This window comes from Capra hircus, chromosome 3 (assembly GCF_001704415.2).
Source record: "Capra hircus breed San Clemente chromosome 3, ASM170441v1, whole genome shotgun sequence".
Lineage (NCBI taxonomy): Eukaryota > Metazoa > Chordata > Mammalia > Artiodactyla > Bovidae > Capra > Capra hircus.
This window is the reverse complement of record NC_030810.1, coordinates 115,511,820-115,522,195: the sequence shown is the minus strand read 5'-3', so window position 1 is coordinate 115,522,195 and position 10,376 is coordinate 115,511,820.

The window sequence follows — 10,376 nt, the reverse complement described above, 5'->3', positions numbered from 1 at the left end:
ATATGCCAGCAAATTTGGAAAACTCAACAGTGAGCCACAGGAATGGAAAAGGTCAGTTTTCATTCCAGTTCCAAAGAAAAGTAATGCCAAAGAATGCTCAAATTACTGCACAATTGAACTCAACTCACATACTAGTAAAGTAATGCTCAAAATTCTCCAAGCTACGCTTCAACAGTACATGAACTTCCATATGTTCAAACTCAATTTAGAAAAGGCAGAGGAACCAGAGATCAAATTGCCAACATCTGCTGGATCATCAAAAAAGCAACAGAATTCCAGAAAAACATTTACTTCTGTCTCATTGACAATGCTAAAACTTTTGACCGTGTGGATCACAACAAACCATGGAAAATTCTTAAAGAGATGGGAATACCAGACCACCTGACGTGCCTCCTGAGAAATCTGTATGCAGGTCAGGAAGCTGAACATGGTTATAACTGAACATGTAACAACAGACTGGTTCCAAACTGGGAAAGGAGTATGTCAAGGCTGTATATTGTCACCCTGCTCATTTAACTTATATGCAGAGTACATCATGAGAAATGCTGGGCTGGATGAAGCACAAACTATAATCAAGATTGCCAGGAGAAATATCAGTAAACTCAGATATGCAGATGACAGCACCCTTGTGGCAGAAAGTGAAGAAGAACTAAAGAGCCTCTTGATGAAACTGAAAGAGGAGAGTGAAAAAGTTGGCTTAAAACTCAACATTCAGAGAACTAAGATCATGGCATCTGGCCCCATCACTTCATGGCAAATAGATGGGGAAACAATGGAAATAGTGACAGACTTTATTTTGGGGGGCTCCAAAATCACTGCAGATGGTGACTGCAGTCATGAAATAAAAGATGCTTGCTCCTTGGAAGGAAAGTTATGACCAGCCTAGAAAGCATATTAAAAAGCAGAGATATTACTTTGCCAACAAAAGTCTGTCTAGTCAAAGCTATGGTGTTTCCAGTGGTCATGTATGGATGTGAGAGCTGGACTATAAAGAAAGCTGAGTGCAGAAAAATTGATGCTTTTGAACTGTGGTGTTGGAGAAGACTCTTGAGAGTCCCTTGGACTGCAGGGAGATCCAATCAGCCCATCCTAAAGGAAATCAGTTCTCAATATGCATTGGAAGGACTGATGTTAAAACTGAAACTCCAATACTTTGGTCACCTGATGTGAAGAACTGACTCATTGGAAAAGACCTTGGTGCTGGGAAAGATTGAAGGTAGGAGGAGAAGGGGATGATGGCAGAGGATGAGATGGTTGGATGGCATCACTGACTCAATGGACATGAGTTTGAGTAAGCTTTGGGAGTTGGTGATGGACAGGGAGTCCTGGTGTGCTTCAGTCCTTGGGGTCACAAAGAGTCAACTGAACTGAGTGACTGAACTGAACACCATGTTAAATGCTGGGCTGAATGAAGCACAAGCTGGAATCAAGATTGCCAGGAGAAATATCAATAACCTCAGATATGCAGATGACACCACCCTTATGACAGAACACAAAGGGGAACTAAAGAGCCTCTTGATGATAGTGAAAGAAGAATGAAAAAACTGGCTTAAAACTCAATATTCAAAAAACGAAGATCATGGCATCCAGTCTCGTCACTTCATAGCAAATAGATGGGGAAACAATGGAAACAGTGATATTCATCCTATATATATTAGTTTGCATCTGCTAATCCCAAACTCCCAATTTATCCCTCCCACACCTCTTCTCCCTCTTGGCAACTTTTTTTTTTTTTTGCTTATTATACTTATTTTCTTTTTTTTTAATTTTTATTTTTACTTTATTTTACTTTACAATACTGTATTGGTTTTGCCATACATTGACATGAATCCACCACGGGTGTACATGCGATCCCAAACACGAACCCCCCCTCCCACCTCCCTCCCCACAACATCCCTCTGGGTCATTCCCGTGCACCAGCCCCAAGCATGCTGTATCCTGCATCGGACACAGACTGGTGATTCGATTCTTACATGATAGTATACATGTTTCAATGCCATTCTCCCAAATCATCCCACCCTCTCCCTCTCCCTCTCCCTCTGAGTCCAAAAGTCCACTATACACATCTGTGTCTTTTTTGCTGTCTTGCATACAGGGTCATCATTGCCATCTTTCTAAATTCCATATATATGTGTTAGTATACTGTATTGGTGTTTTTCTTTCTGGCTTACTTCACTCTGTGTAATTGGCTCCAATTTCATCCATCTCAACAGAACTGATTCAAATGTATTCTTTTTAATGGCTGAGTAATACTCCATTGTGTATATGTACCACAGCTTTCTTAACCATTCATCTGCTGATGGACATCTAGGTTGTTTCCATGTCCTGGCTATTATAAACAGTGCTGCGATGAACGTTGGGGTACATGTGTCTCTTTCAATTCTGGTTTCCTCAGTGTGTATGCCCAGCAGTGGGATTGCTGGGTCATATGGCAGTTCTATTTGCAATTTTTAAAGGAATCTCCACACTGTTTTCCATAGTGGCTGTACTAGTTTGCATTCCCACCAGCAGTGTAGGAAGGTTCCCTTTTCTCCACACCCTCTCCAGCATTTATTGCTTGCAGATTTTTGGATGACAGACATTCTGGCTGGTGTGAAGTGGTATCTCATTGTGGTTTTGATTTGCATTTCTTGATCTAAATGTAAGACCAGAAACTATAAAACTCCTAGAGGAGAACATAGGCAAAACACTCTCCGACATAAATCACAGCAGGATCCTCTATGATCCACCTCCCAGAATTCTGGAAATAAAAGCAAAAATAAACAAATGGGATCTAATTAAAATTAAAAGCTTCTGTACAACAAAGGAAAATATAAGCAAGGTGAAAAGACAGCCTTCGGAATGGGAGAAAATAATAGCAAATGAAGCAACTGACAAACAACTAATCTCAAAAATATACAAGCAATTTATGCAACTCAATTCCAGAAAAATAAACAACCCAATCAAAAAGTGGGCCAAAGAACTAAATAGACATTTCTCCAAAGAAGACATACGGATGGCTAACAAACACATGAGAAGATGCTCAACATCACTTATTATTAGAGAAATGCAAATCAAAACCTCTTGGCAACTTTTTAAAATATAAAGTTGGCTTCTATGATTTGATGTTTTTTTACTCTCATTTCTGGTTTACTAAGGATTCTGGTGAGATAGTGCTGGTTAGATGAAATGTTAATTTCAACTAACATTAGTTAGTTGAATGTGTAATTGTGATGTTTCTTGTTTCTTTGCTTGTTTTCTGATTGCACGGGCATGGGTGGCAGGATTAGTTTCCAGAGCAGGGTTCAAACCTGTGCTTTCTGCAGTGGAAGTGTGGAGCCTTAACCACTGGACTGCCGGGGAAATCTAGTTGTGATGTTTTTAAGCAGACTGTCCCACTACAAAAGTGTGGATCAGCTTGTTACAAAATAAAAGGACTGGAATTAAGTAAGCACTGTGATGATAAGCACATAAAAGAGAGAGATAAAGAGATAGTGATAGATGGGGAACAGGAAGAATTAGAATTTGTCTGGGACACTAGCATGCTCACCCTGCCCACTTATGTTCTATATTTAACATGAAATGGCACAACAAGGTTGCTGAGAGTAAGAAGCTGGAGCCCTGCCAATCCACTGGCATCCAAGCCATGCACTTTGCAACTCCACTTCTCCAGGCTGTTCATGTGAGGAGGATGGATGACAATAGGATTCCAAGGAAATTACTTTGCCCTAAGCTGAGAGGACAACCATTAGCAAGCCCTCTCCAGAAGGTCAGAGGAAGCTCTCCAAGGATATATAAATGTATATAGAGGTAGTGGAGCTCAGGCGCCAGTTGCCACAATCACTGCGGATAAAAAATACTGATCAGAGTAGAAGTCATTTCAGTGTTGGGCTAGAGGGCTCTGGGAGCTATAGTTGTGTGTGTGTGTGTGTGTGCACACACACATATAGATCTACATGATTATAGGCATCTATTGTTATAGGCAGATATTACTTTTGTTCCTAGTGTTGTACAAAATAAGTGTCTTGATTATATTCCCTTTTTTTGATTTACCACTAAATACTTCTGATTGCCAAAAGCCGTTTTTCCTGTTTCTTCCCTGCGTTTTCACTATTCTCTTAACCCTTCCTGTAATAGTTTTCTATACTTTAGGTATCATGGGCAGATTGTATTTTCCAAAGTCGGCTGCAATAACTCAACTTCTGGGCATATATTAGAAAAAAGCAAAAAACTATTCAAAAGGATACGTGCACCCCAATGTTCATAGCAGTACTATTTACCGTTATCAAATATGAAAGCAAGCAAAGCTTCCAATGACAGATGAATAAATAAAAAGATGTGGTATATTAATACATATACAATGGAATATAAACCATAAAAAGGAATGAAATTTTGTCATTTGCAGTAATAAGGATGAACCTAGAGGGCATTATGCTAAGTGAAATAAATCAGACAGAGGAAAGCAAATACTGTACGATAACATTTATATATAGAATCTAAAAATACAGTAAACTAGTGAATACAACATAAAAGAAGCAGACTCACAGATGTAGAGAACAAATCACTGTTACCAGTGGGGAGAAGGAAGGGAAGAGGTGTAAGACAGGCATAGGGAATTAAGAAGTACAAATTATTAGGTTTGAAATAAGCTACAAGAATATATATCACAACAAAATAATATAACCAATATTTCATAATAGCTATACCTGGAGTACAAATTTTAAAAATTGTGAACCACTATAGTATACACCTGTAACTTATAGTATTATATAGCAACCATACTTTAATTTAAAAAGGCAAAAAAAAAATCCTCCTCAACACAATATAATTATTTACTTTCCACTTGATTAGAAGAATAACAGTGCAAGCCCAGTGGTTCAACTAACGTGAAATTTCTTGATCAGGAGACAGCTGAAATTTGTATGAACAGGGACAACTCTCTGAGCTTGCCGTTAATTTTTGCCTTGCTGTGAAATAGAACCATTGTTTTAGAGGATTATTCAATTTCTCAAGAGAAGACAAAAATCTGAATTTTTTATATAAATCAACAATATTTGAGCCAGTATATGAGCCAATGGTGACACTGTCATGGGGACATAAACTTAAGGAATATAATGAATGAAATTCTGGACAACTAAGAGCTGATTAAAAAAAAAAGACAACAATAATATAGAGGAGTAATATGATAACATGCAATTAAAAGAAACTTGCTCCTTGGAAGAAAAGGGATGATAAACTTAGACAGCATATAAAAAAGCATAGATATCACTTCGCTGGCAAATGCCCATATTGTCAAAGGTATGGTTTTTCCAGTAGTTATGTATGGATGTGAGAGTTGGAACAAGAAAAAAGCTGAGTGCTAAAGAATTGATGCTTTCAAACTATGGTGTTGGAGATGACTCTTGAGTCCCCTAGACTGCAAGGAGTTCAAACCAGTCGATCCTAAAGGGAATCAACCTGGAATGTTCATTTGATGGACTGACGCTGAAACTGAAGCTCCAGTACTTTGACTATCTGATGCAAAGAGCCAACTCATTGGAAAAGACTGTAATGCTGGGAAAGACTGACAGCAGGAGAAGGGGGTGACAGAGGATGAGATGGTTGGATGACATCATCAACTCAATGGCCATGAGTGTGAGAAAACTCTGGGAGATAGTGAAGGACACGGAAGCTTGGCATGCTGCCATTCATGGGGTTACAAAGAGTCAGACATAACTTAGCAACTGAAAGGTAAATAAAATAGATATATAAGCCAAATAAATAAATAACTCCTCAGAAGTTGGTTGCAATAATACTTCCAATTCTTTATCAGCAGTGTGATCTTGGCATTTTTTCCACTGGGAAATGGTGGGGTTCTGTATCCCTTCCTCTGGAATCTGAAAGGGACTATGATACATTTGTAACCAAAGAACGTGGCAGAAGAGATTCAGCTTCCACCTGGTGAGCTAGAATCCTTGTACTGGAGCGCTAAGCCTTCATGTAAATAATTTAACTGCCCTGCTGCTGCTGCTGCTGCTAAGTCGCTTCAGTCGTGTCCGGCTCTGTGCGACCCCATAGACGGCAGCCCACCAGGCTCCCCTGTCCCTGGGATTCTCCAGGCAAGAACACTGGAGTGGGTTGCCATTTCCTTCTCCAGTGCATGAAAGTGAAAAGTGAAAGTGAAGTCGCTCAGTCATGTCCGACCCTTAGCGACCCCATGGACTGCAGCCCACCAGGCTCCTCCATCCATGGGATTTTCCAGGCAAGAGTACTGGAGTGGGGTGCCATGGCCTTCTTCAGCTGCACTGCAGTCACCATAATATGAGGAAATTCAAAGTCGCCCTGGTTGAGAAACCACATGGAGGAGCCCTAATACTAAATGAAGATGGAGCAATGCATACCCAGCCCCTCGTACCTTCTACTCACCGCTCCAGCTTCAGCTTCCATCTGACCGTAGCCCCGCGAGACACCCTGACTCAGAAGCCAATAGCTGAGCCCTCCCTCAGCTCTTCACCTATAGAAACAATTGTGCTGTGCTGTGCTTAGTCATTCAGTCATGGCTGACCCTTTGCGACCCCATGGGGAGTAGACTGCCAGGTTCCTCTGTCCATGGGGATTCTCCAGGCAAGAATACTGGAGTGAGTTGTCATGCTCTCCTCCAGGGGAACTTCCAAATCCAGGGATTAAACCCAGTCTCCCACATTGCAGGCAAATTCTTTACCATCTGAAGGTGAAGGTGAAGGTGAAGTCGCTCAATCGTGTCCGACTCTTTGAGACCCCATGGACTGTAATCAACTAGGCTTCTCCATCCATGGGATTCTCCAGGCAAGAATACTGGAGTGGATTGCCATTTCCTTCTCCAGGGGATCTTCCCGACCCAGGGATCGAACCTGGGTCTCCCGCATTGGAGGCAGATGCTTTAACCTCTGAGCCACCAGGAAAGGACAAGAATACTGAATTGGGTAGCCTATTCCTTCTCCAGGGGATCTTCCCAACCTAAGAATCGAACCAGGGTCTTCCGCGTTGCAGAAGGATTCTTTACTAGCCAAGCTACCAGGGAAGCCCATAGAAACAATTAGGTTTTATAAAAAGATGCTTTCCTTGATTCAGGCTATTAAGTTTGGAGTAATTTGCTATGCAGAAATAGAGTGCAAATAACTTTTCTTTAAGGCTTTTCTCTTGAATATGTTTCAGTTCAGTTCAGTTCAGTTGCCCAATTCTTTGCGATCCCGTGGACTGCAGCATGCCACCCTTCCCTGTTCATCACCAACTCCCAGGGCTTGCTCAAACTCATGTGCATTGAGTCGCTGATGCCATCCAACCACCTCATCCTCTGTCATCTTCTTTGCCTCCTGCTTTCAATCTTTCCCAGCACCAGGGTCTTTTCCAGTGAGTTAGTTCTTTGCAACATGTGGCCAACGTATTGGAGCTTCAGCTTCAGCATCAGTCTTTCTAGTGAATATTCAGGACTGATTTCCTGTAGGATTGACTTGTTTGATCTCCTTGCAGTCCAAGGGACTCTCAAGAGTCTTCTCCAACACCATAGTTCAAAAGCGTCAATTCCTCGGCACTCAGCTTTCTTTATAGTCCAACTCTCACCTCCATACCTGACTACCGGAAAAACCATAGCTTTGATTAGGTGGACCTTTGTTGGCAAAGTAATGTCTCTGCTTTTAAATATGCTGTCTAGGTTGGCCATAGTTTTTCTTCCAAGGAGCAAGCGTCTTTTAATTTCATGGCTGCAGTCACCATCTGCAGAGATTTTGGAGTCCAAGAAAATAAAGTCTGCCACTGTTTCATTGTTTTTCCATCTATTTGCCGTGGAGTGATGGGGCCGGATGCCATAATTCTTGTTTTTTGAATGTTGAGTTTTAAGGCAACTTTTTCACTCTCCTCTTTCACTTTCAGCAAGAGGCTCCTTAGTTCCTCTTCATTTTCTCTGTAAGGGTGGTGTCATCTGTGTATCTGAAGTAAGTAAAGTCAAGTCACTCAGTCATGTCCGACTCTATGTGACCCCGTGGACTGCAGCCCACCAGGCTCCTGAGTCCATGGGATTCTCCAGGCAAGAATACTGGAGTGGGTTGCCATTTCCTTCTCCAGGAGATCTTCCTGACCCAGGGATTGAACCCGGGTCTCCTGCATTGAAGGCAGACGCTTTAACTTCTGAGGCACCAGGGAAGCCCTGTGTATCTGAGGTTATTGATATTTCTCCCGGCAATCTTGATTCCAACTTGTGCTTCATCCAGCCCAGCATTTTGCATGATGTGCTCTGCATATAAGTTAAATAGGCAGGGTGACAATGTACAGCCTTGACATACTTCTTTCCCTGTTTGGAATCAGTCTGTTGTTCCATGTCCAGGTCTAACTGTTGCTTCCTGACCTGCATACAGATTTCTTAGGAGGCAGGTAAAGTGAAAGTGAAAGTGAAATTGAAGTCGCTCAGTCGTGTCCGACTCTTCGTGACCCCATGGACTGCAGCCTACCAGGCTCCTCTGTCCATGGGATTTTCCAGGCAAGAGTACTGGAGTGGGGTTCCATTGTCTTCTCCGGGGAGAACATTATATGGAGCCATCAAATCCCCCAGATACTTTTAAAATCCCCTGTTAGTAGTTTAGCCAAATCTACTAAAATCACACAGCAATGAGCCCTTTACTTTTTCCTAATAGTAGGATTACAAAGCACTGAAGAAAAAATTACTGTGATCGAAACAAAGCAATGCATAATGACTGAAGACAAATGTGATCAGTTATTCTTTTAAAATCTAACAGTTGTTAATATTGTTTTAAAAACATCTTCAGGTTTTAGATTTAAATCTCTTACACAAAATTGATGATTCTATTATGTCAGAGATGGATTAGAAAAATTCAAGAATTTAGTGCCTACATCCACTCTCATAGTTCTGTTTGGGAAACGATCCCCCCCCTTTTTTTGGGGGGGCCCTGAAGTAAGTTGTCCTGAGATTAATGATGAAACATTAGGTAAAATTAGCAAGCCTTTTTCTTCAATTATATAAAATCACCATTTAAAATATTCTTAAAAAATATTAACAGCTGTTCTATATCTTGTGCTTAATTCAGAAACAGGTATAAATTTGCTCCTTATGGATCAGAAAAACCCAATGTTATATTGCTACGATATACATAACATCTTTTTCTCTTTTTTTATAACATCTTTTTCAAGTTAAATATTTGTTTCAAATAGACTACACATTGCTTGGACACTGCATTTTGTCATCAATTGATAGTTCAGGCACTTGTCCTTTGCAAAGATCTGGTTGAAGAAATAACTCCCACCTTTCTCCTTCTTCTAAGTGACACCAGGCAGTGATCACTGAAGTGCTTCCCAGATGAGAGATCAGACTAGGGTTCATCCTTATAAACACTGTGATTTTGGTAGGAGGCAGGTAAAGTGGTCTGGTATTCCCATCTCTTGAAGAATTTTCCAGTTTGTTGTGATCTACATGGTCAAAGGCTTTAGCATAATCAATAAAGCAGAAGTAGATGTTTTTCTGAAAGTCTCTTGCTTTTTCTATGATCCAGCAGATGTTGGCAATTTGATCTGTGGTTCCTTTGCCTTTTCTAAATCCAGCTTGAACACCTGGAAGTTCACAGTTCATGTATTGTTGAAGCCTGGCTTGGAGAATTTTGAGCATTACTTTGCTAGCGTGTGAGATGAGTGCAATTGTGTAGTAGTTTGAACATTCTTTAGCATTGCCGTTCTTTGAGATTGGGATGAAAATTAACTTTTTCCAGTCCTGTGGCCACTGCTGAGTTTTCCAAATTTGCTGGCATATTGAGTGCAACACTTTCATAGAACCATCTTTTAGGATTTCAAATAGCTCAACTGGAATTCCATCACCTCCACTAGCTTTGCTTATAATGTTCCTTCCTAAGGCCCACTTGACTTCACATTCTAGGATGTCTGGCTCTAGGTGAATGATCACACCATCATGATTATCTGGGTCATGAAGATCAATTTTGTACAGTTCTCCTGTGTACTCTTGCCACCTCTTCTTAATATCTTCTGCTTCTGTTAGGTCCATACCATTTCTGTCCTTTATTGTGCCCATCTTTGCATGAACTATTCTCTTAGTATCTCTAATTTTCTTGAAGAGATCTCTAGCCTTTCCCATTCTATTGTTTTTCTCTATTTCTTTGCATTTGTCACTGAGGAAGGCTTTCTCATCTCTAAGGAGAGATAAGGCTTTCTTGTCTCTCCTTAACACTTGTTAACTTTACTACGTTGTTTTCAACTCTTGCTGGGATGTTGAATACATCCTTTCCAACCTCTAGTCTCAAATCTGAGACATTGGACTGAATAATACTTCAAGAAAGGTAGAAAGAGTCTTAGCATCATATTTCTCCTTCATTCCCCTGGTGTGTATCTGTTTTATAACTAAGCTGAACATACACATCAAG